General features: G+C 41.8%; 1 non-coding gene across 1 annotated transcript; it reads right to left on the bottom strand.

The window, feature by feature from the left end:
- Window positions 1–16316: 16316 nt before the first annotated feature.
- On the bottom strand, window positions 16317–16446 carry LOC116084016. The gene has a single exon (XR_004115992.1). It is a non-coding gene; the product is annotated as a small nucleolar RNA SNORA17 (small nucleolar RNA).
- Between the last annotated feature and the right edge of the window lie 947 nt (window positions 16447–17393).

Below are 17393 nucleotides of genomic sequence, written 5' to 3'. Positions count from 1 at the left end.
GACAAGGGGTGGATTGTAGTGGCTATTCCTGGTTGTCAATTTGACTATATCTGAAATGAACTACAATCTAGAGTTAGAAGGCTCACCTGTGGCCCTAATCTGGAGGCTGAGAGATATGTTTCTTACCTGGATCTTGGCATGGAGATCTTGAGACATAGTGGCTATGAACCCCAGAAGATTAAGACAGGATGATCTCCGAGTTCAAGGTCATCTGGGATTAAAGGTGTGGTAGCACACACCTTTAATCTGGGCCACACCTTTTGCTGGAGAGCTATATAAGGACATTGGAAGAAGGTAGGCTTGCTCTGCTTCGCCTGCTTGCCTTTTGAGATTGAACAACTGCTAGATCCTTGGACTTCCATTCTCAGCTGCTGCTGACCTTTGTTGGGAGTTGGACTACAAACTGTAAGTCATCAATAAGTTCCTTTATTACATAGAGACTATCATAGGTTCTGTGACTTTAGAGAACCCTGACTAATACAAACCCCATGCTGGAATTTATTAAAAATATTTTACTACACCCATAATTAACCTCAGGAAAAGGTTGTTGCTGACAGACCAGGAAATAGTCATATCTGATAGTTAAGATATACACCTTCAAAATATGCAAAAATATGCAAGGTATGAAAAATCAGAACCATGCCTAGAGACAGAAATGATGGGTTCAGGTCCAGATAGGTTACAAGGTAAAAGGACAGACAGCAGTAAAATAGGCCAGCTTGGCCCCTGGAATTTCTGCCTGTTGGTCTTTGATGCACACTGAGTGTTGAATAGGTAGAGGCTTGCCATTACAGGGCTAGGATCTTATTACTTTAAGGGGTCCAGGCTATTAAATACACTAAGGAAGAACAATGGTACTTAGAAAGGAAACCGACACATAATTCACAATTCCCTTTAACAATTAGGCTTACTAAAATTGAAAGGGCCTCCAGACCCTTGATGGGACTTAGTGTGGAAGACAGACACTAGACAGAAACAATAAAACCCATTGAGATTTGCATGTGATGAGACCTTTAAAAGAAGAAGCTTTGTTTTAAATCCTAGAGATGAACTTCATTAGGGAAGAGAATGATAGTCTGAGAGAGATGGGGATAGCTACTGTGAGAGCAGATGTAGAACAATCTCAGCAACCCCAGTGGCAAAAGCTAAAATCTGGCTTTTTAGAGCCTTTAGAGGTGACAGAGTTTTACATGTGATATAATTCAATATAAACATGTAGTTTATATGACAAAGAGCATGGACAAGCCAGGTATCATTAATAGAGAGCTGTTAATTTACAACAAAGACTTCTTAACTCTCTATTCCAGAGAGAACTGCAGTGCACCATGGCCTGATGTAGGCTGCAGGATCTGGCCTAAAGGGTCCATGATCTAACACAAGTGAGAAAGATATATCTTTTTCTTTGTCTGTTCTATCTTGGCCCTGATTTCCCTGATATGGTTCTATAGTGTAAGCTTAGCCTAGTAAATGCATAGGACAACACCATTTTTATTCCAGGGGATAAGTTGTCTATCAGTCTGTTGCTGCATGGATGGTGTAGTTCCACCAGCAGCATAGTCTTTATTATCAAAATGAAGTCAAAAGCTGTTTGAAAAATAGAGTCTCCTAGGGTAAGGCACAGCCTGAAAAAAAAAAACAAAAACAAAAAAAAAAAATCACCATTTTGTATGAAATGAAGGAAGTTAGAATAGGTTAGTGCCTGATTTCAACAGTCACCAAGTTGGCTGCTCACCACAGCCAACCAGAAAGAAGTATCAAATATAGTGGTGGTGGTGGTGGTTGGGGATGGTAATAGTAATGGTGGTATAGGTATTGGTGATAGTGTTGATGGTGGTGGTGGTGAGGCTGATGGTAGTGGTAATGGTGGTAGTGGTGGTGGTGATGATGATAACGATGGTGTAGTTGTGGTGATGGTGGTGGTGGTGAAGATAGTGGTAATGGTTATGGTAGTGGTGATGGGGTGGTGGTGGTGTTTTGTGTGTGTGTGTGTGTGTGTGTGTGTGTGTGTGTGTGTATTGTATGTGTTTGTATATAGGAATGCATGTAGAAGTCAGAGGACAACTTTTGGAATTAGTTACTCATTTCTAGCTGTATTTGGAGTCTAGGGCTGGAAGATGGGTTACCAGACTGTACAGCAAGTGCTCTTACCTGCTGAGCTATCGCACCAGCCCTTAAATGAGTTTATCTTGCATAGTTCTTTAAATGGTTTATACCATGTGCAGCAGCTTTCTTTATGATACTAGAGTAGTTTTTAGTAACTTGAGGATTATTTACATTGGTGATACCACCAAACCCATAGAAGAAATTCATCCTTACAACTCTACTTCTCTTGAATGATTTCTATTACCACAGTCTTTATTAGTCAGGGATATTTAAAAATCAGAACCAATAGAATGAATACACATCTTAAAGTGGAATTTATCAGATTGCCTTACATAATATGGGATGGTGATGTGACAATAGTCACCTGCACATGAGACAGGCTTAGAACCCATAGCTGCTAAGTCAACCAGGCTGGATGCTTCACAGTCCTAAGCTGATACTGAAGGCTTGAAAATTTTCTATTGAGCTGGGGGTCTTCAGTCTAGTTGAAAGTCTGGGGAAGCTGGATTCTGATGCCAAGAAAAGCCAGTGGAAACAGCAGCAGCAGCAACCTCAACAATAGATAGTCATACTCATCAGGAAGAAGAGAAGGTAAGCAACAATGCTTTGTTCTTAGAGATCTTTACATCTGGTGCCACTTGCTTGAGAGGAGGGTTTCACAGTCAGTCTTTCCTGGAAGTTCATTCAAAGACCCAGATGCTTGTCTCTTAAATGAGTTCAGATCTAGTCAAGTTGAAGATGAAGACTAACCCTCATATTCATCTTCCTAATGTGGGAAAGCCTTCTCCAAAACTGTTCAAAATGACTGTCTCCATCACAGATGAAGTTATTAGATAGGACCTACATTACCTCCAGAATTTGAGAGCAAAGGCCTGGACTGACTTTGTAAAGGGTAATATACTAATTGCAAAATATCAGGTATGTATATTTTATATATATTATATGAATAAGAAGTAGAAGAACCCAGGCCTTTAAAGTATCCTAAGCAAGGAGGGCTTCTAAGGAAGATATCTAACCCCTCTGCTACCAGAGACAAAAGGGAGACTGATTGCTGCCACATTATATGTGTCACACATTAATCAAGCCTGACTCTCCTCCCTAGATAATGACTCCTGTTATTTAGCCTAAGTCTCATATGTCTTCTATGCTGGTTGGTTTTTTGTCAGCTTGACACAACTAGAGTTACCTGGGAAGGGAAAACCTCAGTTGAGGAATTGCTTCTATCAGATTGTCCTGTGGGGCATTGAAGTGGAAGTTTCTGGGTATGTCAGGTCATACAGACTCATGTGGTATTTGCTTATACAAACTCACATGTGTAGTGTTTTGCTGAGGAAGGACCCGTGGGAGGACATGTGATGTTTAAAGAAAGTATAAATAGGATTTACCAGGCAGTGATGGCATTCTTGAATAGCTAGCTTAGCAATGCTTCATTGGTATCAAGTCTTCATCTTCGATAATCTTCACTTCATTAAGATAGGCACAGCAGAGAACTTCTAGCATCCCAGCTGGTCCTTGTCACAGCTGCTGACTCAAGCTGATTCAACGGAGGCCTGGCAGTTTCTTCTGGATCACCCCACCACTGCTGATTAGTGTTTGCTATCCTGACACTCCTGAACTGAACTGCTGGTATCCTGACAAACAGACTGGAATAATCCCATGGAACTACTTCTAAACAGGTCCACATCCCCTTGTCCTATTTACCATCTTTTCTCCCCTACCTTTGGATGGTGAACTAGAAGGGGGGGGGGTCAAAGCATTTAAGAACCCTTATTAAAAGTAGGTTTTTTTAAAAAAATCTAAGCCTACATGGCATTCTCTTCGTTAATGATTTATGTGGCTGGCTCCACCCCTGTGAAGGTGATCCTGGGATGTATATAAAAGCAAATTGAGCAAGTCTTGGAAAGCAATCCATTACACAGCTTTCCTCCATAATACCCACCTGATGCTGCAAGAGTTCCTGTCCTGACTTCCCTCCGTGATGGACTGTGATAACCTCTCTCCATAGTACCCGCCTGATGCTGCAAGAGTTCCTGTCCTGACTTCCCTCAGTGATGAACTGTGATAACCTCTCTCCCACACACACTTTGTTTTGGTCACTGTTTTTGTTTTTGTTTTTTTTAAAAACTATTTATTTGTTTCTTTTGAATTCCACATCATACACTCCAATTCCACTCATCTTCCCCTTGCAACCTCCAACCAAAAGGAACAAAAAAACATTTTTTAAAAAAATTCATTGTGGAACCTAAGATGTTCCATAGTATATCCCCCCCCCCATTTTTTTGGTATTTCTGTGCTTGCAAATGTACATTGCAATGACTCTTTGGTCTGGTACGAGGCCCCTGGCTTCTGCTACTCTATCAATACTGGAACCTCCCTGGGGTTGCTCTAGAATACCCTGTTGTCAACCTGTATCATAGAGATCCTGCGTTGGGAGCCGTTTTGCCACTTCTCAGAAGCAGAGAAAAAGAGAGAGAGAGAGAGAGAGAAAGGTCAGCCTGTTGGGCACAGTCAAGGAAAGTTGAGTCCACTGGCAGATTTTTCAGCCTACTGAGGCATGGAATGATAAGAGAAGATGCACCTGGTGCTCAGGGCTAGGGGCTGAAGATTCTCTTGACCTTGGTGGAAAGAACAGATGCTTTTGGGGTGGGAACAATGTCTTGTGGGTATTTTAGCAAAGTGTTTCTGTTAGCTTCTGGCCTTGTTTCCTAAGATACCAAAGAGGATTAAACTCGATGCTGCCACAGTATTGATTGGACAGCTCTCCTGATTTCTAATTTTTGTCTCTGAGTCTTTTTTTTTCTGTCTTTTCTATAATCATCCTAACTCCACTCTCAGAGGACTGTTCAGCTTAGTACTGGCTGGCCCAGTACAGGTAGCCTGAGCCGGCGATGCTCTTGAGAGTATGGGAACAAAGTGGTGGAAGCTAAGGAAGAAAAAACCAAGTGTTTGCTAAAGGTACAGGTGTGGTGAATGTCTCTTGGCAGTATGACATAGGAAAATATAGATAAGGGAGCTCATAAAAAAGTAACAATAAAAAATAAAGAAAACAAAAAATGAAAATATCTGTATGCTTTTTGCATAATATGCTTCTTTAAAATAGAGTAACAGCAATTATGTAGTTTTTTTAGATCCTGTAGAGAAGGTTTGTCCTTGGTTTCCTGAGGAAGGTACAAAAAATTTAGCAACCTGGAAGAAGCGAAGGGTGGGGAAAGACTTCAAGTTATTATAATATACATGGACCAGGTAGTGAGTCTGTAAGTATCTTTAATCTTTGAGCCTTGATTAGTCAGGAGAGAGAAGTGGATTTTGGAGCGGCAAACCCTGTCTGGGGACACTTTGAGATAGAGAAGGAAAAACAAAGTAAGCTGCTCAGGAGCCAGGAGTGGAGTCACTTGGCAGCTGAGGTGCGCATGACTGTGGCTGGTTGTGGACTGCAGGGACTGAAGGAGCTGCTTGGAGCCAGCCTCTGTGGCCCTACTAGCAGCTAGCTGGCAAGTTCTTGTCCATCCCTTCTCTGGGGGCTCCCTCCTCCAGAGGCAGTGCTATAGAGGACAGGAGAGTGCTGCAGATTTGCAGCTCTGATACAAGCAAGCAGTTAGGATTCCTAGTTTTCACACAGATGGCTCTAAATTTAGATTATACATACTAACATATATCATACAAGTCAAATTATGTACGCTGAAGCATGTATGTAAAATGTATGTTTAGTTCATGTGTCCTCAGTTGACAACCCATCTTTAATAACTACATATATATTCACATATGCATGTGAATATAAATATAAATTATATACACTAAATATGATTTATATATGTTAGTATATACATTATATACAGTGATTAAAAATTGTATACCTTAAATGTTATTGCTATATTTTAAATGAAAATTATACATTTTAAATAAACATTATTTGTTAAAATATGAATTCTATGTGTGTTAAATATATAAAATATGAATTATAATCTATATAAAACACACAATTTCACATGTCCTCAAGGAATGATCCTATGGAGCTCAGTTACAAAAAAAAAATTTAAAGGGGGAGTTGTATACTTCTTCACCACAAAATAGTTTAAATCATGCACTTTTTATTTTAAAATTTTAAATCTTGGATGTTGAGGGACTCTGCTGCTGAGCATTTATGGCATCCTACAACTAGGCATGCTTATGCCTAGGTGATTTGGAAGGACTCACTTATTGGCATATGGCATGGTCCCGATCAGGTATTAATATGAGGAAAGGGTGTGTTTGTGTTTTCCCACAGGATGCTGAAGGAGCACAGTGGCTGCCAGAGTGACTAGTGAGCCATGCTGATGCTGGGACAAAGAATGATCTTGCTCAGTGGCCTGACAACAGTGCCGGGGAAGCTGTATTGGGCATATGTTCCTGAACTACTTTTGCTACATCCTCCTGTATGGTCAAAGCCAGAAATACTTATGACCTCTAATAATACTCAACTCTTAGGATTTGCTTGGTTTGAGAGTTAAAAGTATTTCAAATTGGTGAGTCACACTGCTGTGGGTCAGGGCTTACTCATTTCTTTTACTAGAAATAGTACCAATGCTGGATGTGTTTCAGTGCACCCTCAAATTTGGAAGTAGACTATCTCTAAAACTGTAGTGCAAAGCATTAAGATGGGAATGCCTGTTTATCAGACTGGACAGGCTGCTTTGCTTCAGGCTTTTAGACCTTGTGGGACAGATAACATGGAGAGTGTGGAACCTGCCTTCAAAAAATCAAATGGAGAAGTTGTTATAATGACCTTCCTTTTTCCTTTAATGTAACTAGTTATTCTGACTCAATCATGGACTGGTCTGAAAATCAATCCAATATTGGACAAAAGGAAATGACAATGAGCATTTTGAGGGCTTGTCCTGGACATTTTCAGAGACATATTTGGAAATTGGCTGCTGCCTTGTATGATGGGTTTGTTGGGGATAAAAGTGGAACAGGTTCTAGGATTAAGGTAAGTGTAAAATCTTGTGTTTCCCCACCTAATCTTTTAATAATTGGGAATATTACTCTTGTTGTAGGCTCTGATAATGAGTTCAATGTTTCTTTTTTTTGTTTTGTTTTTTGAGACTTAATGTTTCTCATTTTAATTTCCTTTTGTCCAGTTGTGCTTCTGTGCTAGATGATGGTCTATCTGTAATGGTAGTGCATCAACCAGCTTTTATTATGATACCTGTAAATTTACCTGAACCTTGGTACTCTGAAAAAGGCTTACAAATACTGGAAGAAATAGATCATGCTCTGGAAAGGCACAAATGTATGGTTGGGCTCATCATTGCCAGTATTGTTATTCTCATAACACTTAAAGCCAGTGCTACTACTTCTGCATTAGCTTTAGCACAAGAAGTACAAACTAGTTTTGTTAATCATCTTGGAGAAAGTGTAATCAAGCATACAAGAGGATTTGGACAGACTGCTAGAACAAGGAATTCACGCATGATATAATAGAATACAGATCATGGGAGATAATGTATGAATGAAGGAATTAAAGTCAGAAGCTATTTGAAATGTCATGCTCAATATCTATGGATTTGTATAACTCCAAAAATGTATAATGAGAGTCAGTATAATTGAACCAAAGTAAAACAGTACCTTCAAGGTATATGCTATAATATTAATACTTCTTTGGATTTATTAGCCCTACATTAGGAGGCCATAAGTTTAAGAAATGCAGAGCCTTTGTCTTTTGACAAAGCTAGCATTGCAAATGATATGCTGAAAAAGTTGCAGGGTGTTTTTCCTTCTTGGTCCTTGTACTGGCTGGTTTTGTGTGTCAACTTGACACAGGCTGGAGTTATCACAAAGAGCTTCAGTTGGGGAAGTGCCTCCATGACATCCAGCTGTGGGGCATTTTCTCAATTAGTGATCAAGGGGGGTAGGGCCCCTTGTGGGTGGTGCCATCCCTGGGCTGGAAGTCTTGGGTTCTATAAGAGAGCAGGCTGAGCAAGCCAGGGGAAGCAAGCCACTAAGAAACATCTCCCCATGGCCTTTCTGTCAGCTCCTGCTTCCTGACCTGCTTGAGTTCCAGTCCTGACTTCCTCTGGTGATCGACAGCAGTGTGGAAGTAAGCTAAATAAACCCTTTCCTCCCCAGTTTGCTTCTTGGTCATAATGTTTGTGTAGGAATAGAAACCCTGAGTAAGACAGTCCTCATTTACATCTCTTTTATTGGGTGAAGAAGGACTTGGCTTTTTGTGGCATGCCTATTACCTGTTCTTTCAAAAGGAATCATCAGAGCTTTTACAGATGTCAGGGCAAAATATATAAATTCAAGTACCAATATCTTTGCTAGCAGAAGTTGGTAAATGCAAATTATGTTGGAAGGTGTAAGAAGGTATTTTAAGGTATAAAAATGCAAGTTATAGAGATTAAAAAATGGAGGAGAAATGGGAGCTGTCTCATGTTCCCTCCACATGCTATTGTTATTTCAAAGTTCAGAATTTGAATAGCATTCTGATAAGTTAATGGAACATTGACAGTTTACAGTCACAAGCTCAAGATTTTAATTTGCCTTTGTTTTTCTTCTGAATGTAAACTTGCACATGCATCTCATCATGCTAAAAACTTTCTCTGTTCAACTGTATATCTATAGCTGTAAACCTATAGCTTTTTTATAACAGACACCTGTTAACTAAATTTCTAAAATATGGATTTCAATACAATGGCAAATACTAATGTATAGTCTTTTGTAAACTAAAGTTCACATAAGTTTCAGGGAATCAAGAGTCCTAAGACTTGGACCCAACTGTCACAGATCAAATGGCCTCCAGATAAGTGTATCTGCCTGTTCCTGAAAATGGGATTTTCCCTTTGTCTTGGGATTTCTTACCTTCCACAATTGGTAGACAATTTTAATTTCTGTTCCTAGGTGAAAATCTCAGCAGATTTTCACCTGGCTGATTCCATCCAAGGATCACCCATGGAACTGCTGAATTCTGGACTTGCTGGAAGCTGATGAGATTGTTTCTTGTCTTTCATCTGGGTTAGCTAATCAGAAGCTTTTGATAAATGCCCCATTGCCCAGCCTTTGACTAGCATTTGAGCCTTCTTGGGACTCTGCAGCATCCTAATGTCAGTAGGAAGCAAATGCAGAACAGAGATTCGGCATCTGTTTTAGTCAGGGTTTCTATTACTGCATAAACATCATGACCAAAAAGCAAGTTGGGGAGGAAAGGGTTTATTCAGCTTACACTTCCACATTGCTGTTCATCACTAAAGGAAGTCAGGACTGGAACTCAAGCAGGTCAGGAAGCAGGAGCTGATGCAGAGGCCGTGGAGGAATGTTTCTTACTGGCTTGCTTTCCCTGGCTTGCTCAGTTTGCTCTTATAGAACTCAAGACTATGAGCCCAGAGATGGTTCCACCCACAATGGGCCATCCCCCACAGCTGGATCTCATGGAGGCACTTCCTCAAGTGAAGCTCCTTTCTCTGTGACAACTCCAGCCTGTATCAAGTTGACACACAAAACCAGCATCCATTGTTTTACTCTATAGGCTGAAATGTGAGGTCAAATAGACACCCCCCCTCTCCCACCGACTACACTCTGAAAACAACTCTATTTCTCTTGTCAAGATTTTGTAACAGCTTGTGTATTCTTGCCTCATGTGTTAATGACTGGGCAAATGAATGCTTTTGTGTTTGGAAATTTGTAACCTATGACAATTGCACTGTTAGTAATTGTATGGGTTTAACTTGCTATGATTGTAAACTGACTAATTGTGTACCCAACATTGTACAAGGAAATTCTGTAATGGTATTTCATCAACTTTATTTGTTATGCTTCTAGTTAATGTTTCAGAACCTTGATATGTACATTGAGGCTTGCAAATGCTGGATAAAGTTCAGAAAGCTTTGAGTAGACCTAATGATTTGTCTAAAAGGTGTTAAACTCCTGCAATTTAATGCTGCAAAAGCTGCCTCTAAATGGTTAGTGCAATTAAGAAAGAGCATGCCTTTCTGGTTTTCCTTTACTCATTTGCCCTTTCCAATACTTGCCTTGGGTACTCTAATGGTAATAGGATTACACCTGTTACTACTTGTGGTTAAGTATGCCCTCCATTCCCTTTTAAATATCCATGTAGTTCTCCATCATATACAGCTCAAAACTGTAACCTAATAGGTTACACCGCCCATTGCAGTGGCTGGTAGTCAAAGATGGACAAGATTCTCTTCAAGGTGGACCAATCTAAGACAGGGAATGAACGCTAGGACTCATTGCTTTTATGACAGGTAAGATCTACCCTTCTTGAGGGCATGCCTAAGGCAGGAACAGTCTTTCTGTGCCAATAGGTGAGACAGCTTTGGCTTGTATAAAATAAGAAAAGGGGGGAGATGTTGGGAGCCATTTTGCTGCTTCTCTAAAGCAGAGGAAAAAGAGATAGAGAGAGAAAGTCAGCCTGCCAGGCAGAGTCAAGGTAGGTCGAGCCCATTGGCAGATTTTTCCAGCCTGCCTAGGCATGGAATGATAAGAGGATATGCACCTGGTGCTCAAGGCGAGGGGCTGAAGATTCTGTTGACGTTGGTGAAAAGAACAGAGGCTTTTGGGATGGGAAGGAATGTCTTGTGTGCATTTTAGCAAAGTGTTTCTGTTAGCTTATGGCCTTGTTTCCCAAGATACTGTAAAATATATAAATAATAAAATTAAACTCAAGGCTGCCACAGCATTGGCTGGACAGCTCTCCTGATATCTAACCTTTGTCTCTGAGTTTTCTTTTCTGTCTTTCCTATAATCATCCTCACTCCCCCCTCCAAAGATTGTTCAACTTAATACCAGCTAGGCTGGTACAGTCCTATAGTTTTGGATCTGTATAACTGGCAGTTCATCAATGGGGTAGATATTGGGGTGAGCCAATTCAAAGCCCAAGATCTGGGCCTGACAGGTATCTGAGCTGGTCAGCTGCTATCATATCCTTTGGGCCAAATCACCAGCAACCCCCACAACCAAGGCCAGCTCTATCCTCTTGCCCAGGAGAGGTACAGTGCCCACTCTCCAGAGTGTTTCAACCAGTGAGGGACAGGACCAGTTTTCTCACTCTAATCACCCCCAGGGCCAGCTCTCCTGCCTATAATAGGTGGCAAGGGACAAGGGAGGGGAAAGGGTGACTTTCCCTCATCTGTGCCACTGAAGAGACAAAAAGCAACATGACAGATTCCATCTTGTCCTCTGAACTCCATTTTAAGCTGCTGTCCTTGGGAAACCTTGGGGAAAACTACTGTCTCCAGCCTTTGGAGGAAGCAAAAGGCTGCTGCCTCCTGCCTTGGAGTGAGCGGTAGTCTGTGAGTCTGAATTTTTGGATTCATTTCTGTTTTCAGTCACAGCTCTGCTATTTTCTGTGTAATTTGTCTGCTATGTCCCTCATGGTATTTGGTTTCTATCTGTATAGGACTTTGAGGGACATTATGGGACAGACTGATTCTCATGCTCTCAATATCGTTTTAATTCATTTTAAGGATGTCAGGGCCAGAGAATGCAACCTTTCTGTAGATGTGAAGAAAGGGAAAATGACCATTTACTGCAGCTCAGAGTGGGTGACATTCAATGTTGGCTGGCCACTAGAGGGGACCTTCCATCTCCCCACAGTGTTGGTGGTAGAAGACAAGGTATTTCAAAATGCTCAGGGGTACCCTGATTAAATCCCCTATATAGTAGTTTGGAAGGATTTGGTTACGAACCTGCCACCTTTGGTTACATCCTTTCTCTTTCCCCGTGCTAATGTTTCCCCATCATCATCAATAGTGTCGGCCCTGGTGACAAGAGATCAGAAACAGCTCTCAAATCTACCGCCCCTCTTTACCCTACCTTATAGGACAGCACCCTTGAGGACATTGTCTTTCCTCTACCTTATGCTCTTCCACTGGTTGAGGAGGCTCTGGTGCAGCCTCCAGCAGTCTCCAGCGTCAGGTCAAGCACCACCACCTCCAGCTTTGGTGGTGCCGGCTTCAGGAATGGAAGGGGGGCTGCACAGGAAATGAGGAGCAGATGTACAGTACCCCTGAGGCTGTATATCCAGAGGCAGATTCCACTGTTTTACCCCTAAGGGCAGCAGAACCAGTTGATCAACAAAGGAATCAACCTCACCATTGCTGGCCCTTCATTATAGCTGATCTTTATAATTGGAAGAGGGAAAATGCCTGACTCTCTGACAACCCTAGGGAGCTCCATCTCCTGTGTATTGCTGAAGGGAAGGGGCCTAAAGAAGGCTGTCAACCAGCATTAGGTAAGAACCAATGTGCCTACTGTAAGGAGGAAGGGCAATGGGCTAAAGAGTGCTCAAAGAAAAAGCCAAAGGTTAAGACCATGGTCACAGAGGAAGAAGAAGATTGAGGGAGTCGGGGTTCAGACCCTCTCCATGAACCTAGGGTAACCCTTAGAATGGAGGGGAAGCCTCTAGACTTTCTGGTGGATACTGGAGCTCAATATTCAGTGCTCTTAAAGGATGAAGGACTGCTGTCTTCCAAGAGGTCCTGGGGCCAGGGGGCCACAGGCACTAAACAATATTCATGAACTACCCAAAGACCAGTGGATTTAGGAATGGGACTGGTAATCCATTCATTCATGGTCATTCCCTAGTGCCCCCTACCCCTTACTGAGGGAAGGATCTCCTAGCAAAAAGGGGGGCCCAAATTCATTTTAAACCTGGGAAAGTCCGGTTATTGGATCAGAAAGGATATCTGATCCAGGTGTTGACTCTCAACTTGGCTTCTGAGGCTGAGTATAGACTCTATGAGCCACCAACCCTCCCAGAACAAGACTTGGATGTTTGGTTGAAAAAGTTTCCCCAAGCATGGGCAGAAACTAGAGGCATGGGCTTAGCAAAATATCAACCCTCTGTGTTTGTAGAGCTTAAGCCAGGGATGGACCCAGCCCAGATAATGATCCAGCATTTGTGTCTAAGGTAAGCCAGGATGTAGCAAGATTTTTTGGGGCAGATTGGAAGTTACATTGTGCATATTGACTCCAAAGTTCAGGACAGGTAGAAAGTATGAATAGAACATTAAAAGAGACCTTAATTAAATTGACCTTGGAGACGGGCGGGGACTAGGTGATGCTTTTTCCCTTTGTCATATATTGGGTGATGAATTCTTCAAACCAGATGGAATTAACCCTCTTTAAGACTATGTATGATGTTCCTGCCCTCATTGTACCCAACCTGCAGTCAGCAGCTGTTGCAGAATTGAATGATGGTGACTTAATAACTAAAGTCAGAACAACCCAGTGGGCTCATGAGTATGTTTGGCCTCTATGAAGCAGGCCCCATTCCAGAACCACATAAATTTGAGCCAGGAGACTGGGTCTACATACAGAGATTTCACTATGATGCGCTAGAGCCCAGGCAGAAATGACCTATCATTATCCTGCTAACCTGGTGTCAAAGAAAGACCTTATCACAGTTGTCTGGCAAGGAGACAGCTCCAAAGGTTTACTGCCAAAGGAAAGCCAGCCATAGGATAGGAAGCCAGGAAGTCATTAAGCCTGAGGCTTCACATTACTGAAGGTAGAAATCCTGGATTGCTCTTCACAGTTAGACTCTTGATAAGGCCAATTGTAAACCATTGCCAGCAGCTGTGGGCCCAAATCAGATTTTGACAAACCCTAAACCTGTATTAACACCATTGTCTAGACTAGTAACTATCTTACCCCCAGTCACCTAATTGCAGGGACCCTTAGTTCCAGAACTTTTCCTTAAACACTCAGAACCAGTGAGTCCCCTCTGGTCAATGATGCTAAAGACCTTCAAATTTTGAATGTCTCCAAGCCAGAATTTACTACCTCTTGTTGGTTATGTTATAAAGCTAGAACTCCCTTTTATGAAGGCATTGGGTTAATAACTGGGTATAATGTGTCTGAAAAAGATACTGTGTGTATATGGTCACAGGAAGGTTCAGCTTTAACCCTGAAAACCATATTGGGGCAAGGTATCTGTCTGGGAAATGGCCCCCTGTTACACCATTCCTACAGATTCATTCCAAATGTATTATTCTCCTGGAACAGGCATGGAGAAGGCATGGGCCTGTTCAATGGACTGACCTCTTTTGTGCATGAAGAAGTTCTTAATTCCTCTACCCTAAAAGGATTCTGTATTTTACTTCAGGTAGTGCCCTGTATAAACTACTATTTAGAAGAAACAGTGTTGAGAACTTTGGTAGGTCATGTTGGAGGAGACCTCATGAGAAAGACAAGGGAACCCATTTCTTTAACCTTAGCTTTAATTTTAGGGGCAGGACTAATTGGAGCTGGCGCTGTGATAGCTACATTAACATTGCAGGAAAAGAATTACAATAGCTTGAAGGCAGACATAGATTAAGATATCCAATGCCTAAAAAAGTCCATCTCACACTTGGAGCCTAACAGACTCTCTCCAAGGTAGTGCTGCAAAATAGGTGAGAATTAGACTTAATATTTCTACAAGGAGAGCTATGTGCCTCTTTGTGTGAGGAGTGTTGTTTCTATGTCAACCATTGTGGAGTTATTAGGGAATTATTAACTAAAGTTAGGGAAAGTATATATAGATACCAGTAGAAACAAGAAAATTCCAAAAGTTGGTACAATTCACTATTTGATTCCTCCCCCTGGTTAACAACTCTCATTTCCATTCTCATGGGACCTTGGATCTTCTCTTACTCCTCCTCCCTTCTGGACTCTGCATTATCAATAAGCTTTTACAATACATGAGAAACAGACTTGGAACTATTCAACTGATGGTAATGAGGTCACATTATCAACAAATTAACACAGATGATCCAGATCTCAAAGAGCCAGATTGGCCTCTAGAGCTACTAACAGATATTGTGGGGGATGGAAGGGGATGAAGAGACAAAAAGCAGCAGGACAGATTCCATCTTGCCCTCTAAATTCCATTTTAAGTTGCTGTCCTTGGGAAACCTTGGGAAAAACTGGTGACTCCTGTCCTTGGAGGAAGCTGTCCTTGGAGTGATAGAACCCCATCCTTGAGCTCTGAGAAAGAGACCACCCAGCGTTCCCAGCAGTCAAAAATAGACATAACACCTATGGCCACCTTGCCACAACAGAAATAAATGGTCACAAAATGGGATGAGTTAATCATTCCCAGGTCAAAAATGCCCCTTTTCAGATGTGTGGTCTCTCTTTGTTGTCTGAACAAATGCTATCAGTTTAAAGGTTAACATCTCTTTTCTTTCTTTCTTTCTTTCTTTCTTTCTTTCTTTCTTTCTTTCTTTCTTTCTTTTTTTTTTTAGGTTTTTTGAGACAGGGTTTCTGTGTACAGTCCTGGATGTCCTGGAACTCACTTTGTAAACCAGACCAGGCTGGCCTCGCACTCAGAAATCCACCTGCCTCTGCCTCCCAAGAGCTGGGATTAAAGGTGTGTGCCACCACTGCCCAACCAGGTTAACATTTCTTTTCCCATTTACCCAATTATGTAACTCCAAGGCTTGAAAGCCCCAGCTTGCGCCTTTTTCCTCATAAGCCCCCTGAGCCCATAGACTTGTGTGTTGCATTCCTAACTTGTGCAGGGAGGATTGTGGCCTGAATCTGAACTCAAATAAAACTCTCATGTGCTTGCATCAGAGTTGTGGTCCCTGGTGATCTTTTGAGGGGGTGTCTCACAAACTGGGCATAACACCACTACACAGCAGACAGAGGCTAGGCTGGCTCACCTGTACTCACACCCTTTGGGGTGACTCACCTGTAACCTCCATGTCCAGGTGAGGGATGGGGCTAGCTCTGCACAGCCTTTAGATATCAATATGCCCCAGGACAGTAGCCCAGACCAGGGATATCTGCCTGGCCTTTGGTGGTAACAGACTTCCGTTGTTGCAAAGCCATGGACCCAGTGGCAACACCAGCTGTTCCTCACTACCCTTGACTCTCTCCTTCTGCCTCTCTTCACTGTGCCTACATCTTTCTGTTTCTCTTTCTCTGTCATTTCTCCACAACTTACTTAGAGGTACCTGAGGTCTCTGAGTGCCTGTGGTTGTTTCAGAAGTGGTCTCAGGACTGCTATGCCTCACTTGCAGTGTGTTACCAGACGGTATTTATCTCCCACATGGTCTGCCCCTGTTCTAAACCTAGTGGTTCTAAAAGGCTTGCCTCTTACCCTGCCATCCAAGTGGCCCCATTCAATGTTCATCGCCTCATGCTCACTCTCACCCAGGTCCTCTGTCCCAAGTAAGGTTCTTATTGTCTCTGGCTTGCTCTCCTCTCAGGCTCTCTTTTTGTCAGGGAATTTAGGTTACTAATTATTCAGATGTTTATAGGCCAAGACCCTGAGTATAGGCATAGTCTCCCTCTTCTCTGGCACCTACTGACACACATGCGACACAGAAGCCACAGAAGCTAAAGGAAAGGGTCAATCTTTATTGAAGCAATAGAAAGGACACAGGACACTTTTTTCGCCCAGAGAAAGAGTGACTGCTGTCATGTACCCTGTCTCATATGCCTGACTCCCCTACCTTGGTCATAACAGTTCACATATTATCCAAGCCTACTTCCAGAGGTGAAAGACCTCATCTTCTCATGAAAACTTTTAAAAGTGGACACCTTGTTTTATCTGGTGGGACTAAATCTCTTCTTCACAGCTCCTGCTTTAAAGTTGATTGGTATTAAATCTCTTACTTGAAGGACAGATCAACTCGATGAGTCTCTCCCTTTCTCCCTGCCCCACCTCACCCTTTCTGCTCTTCCTCCCTAAAACCTAATAGTAGTCAAAGGAAAATAAAAACAGCAATTAAGTCTCTAATAGGCTACTTAAAGTCTTAGGTGGATTTTTGAACCGATGTAGACATCTCTTCTCCTCCACTTAGGTCATTTTCTCACTTCTTGCCTTTCATCTTTGTCTTACCGTTACCTATTGAAAAGGAGAATGTGAAGTGTCCTGACAGAGTGGAAAAGAGAAAATAACTAGGAGGAAATAAGTCAAAGATGGGCTCTTGGATCCTGCTTTTTCCCATCTCTAGAATACTAAAAGCAGAGAGTGGAAACAGTTGGGGAAAGCTGTAGATGCAGCTTGAATAGAGGTCCTGAACTCAGCCTTTATGTCAGAAATGCCTGATAGTAAAAATTACCATGAAAATCTCTTAAATGTCCCACAACTGTCATATACTTGTTCATCTTTTCTTATATTCTACATTCAATTCTTCATCAAAATCTGTGAGCTCTTGTTTCAAATAGAATCTTACATCTAACGAATTTTCATAATCCTTACTTCTTCCCTTTATTATTTTTTCTTTTTTTATTAGATATTTTCTTTATTTACATGTCATATGATATCTCCTTTCCCAGTTCCCCCCCCAAAGAAATAA

This window comes from Mastomys coucha, unplaced genomic scaffold (assembly GCF_008632895.1).
Source record: "Mastomys coucha isolate ucsf_1 unplaced genomic scaffold, UCSF_Mcou_1 pScaffold8, whole genome shotgun sequence".
Lineage (NCBI taxonomy): Eukaryota > Metazoa > Chordata > Mammalia > Rodentia > Muridae > Mastomys > Mastomys coucha.
The sequence above is the reverse complement of the archived record's forward strand: the minus strand, read 5'-3'. Positions and strand labels throughout refer to the sequence as shown.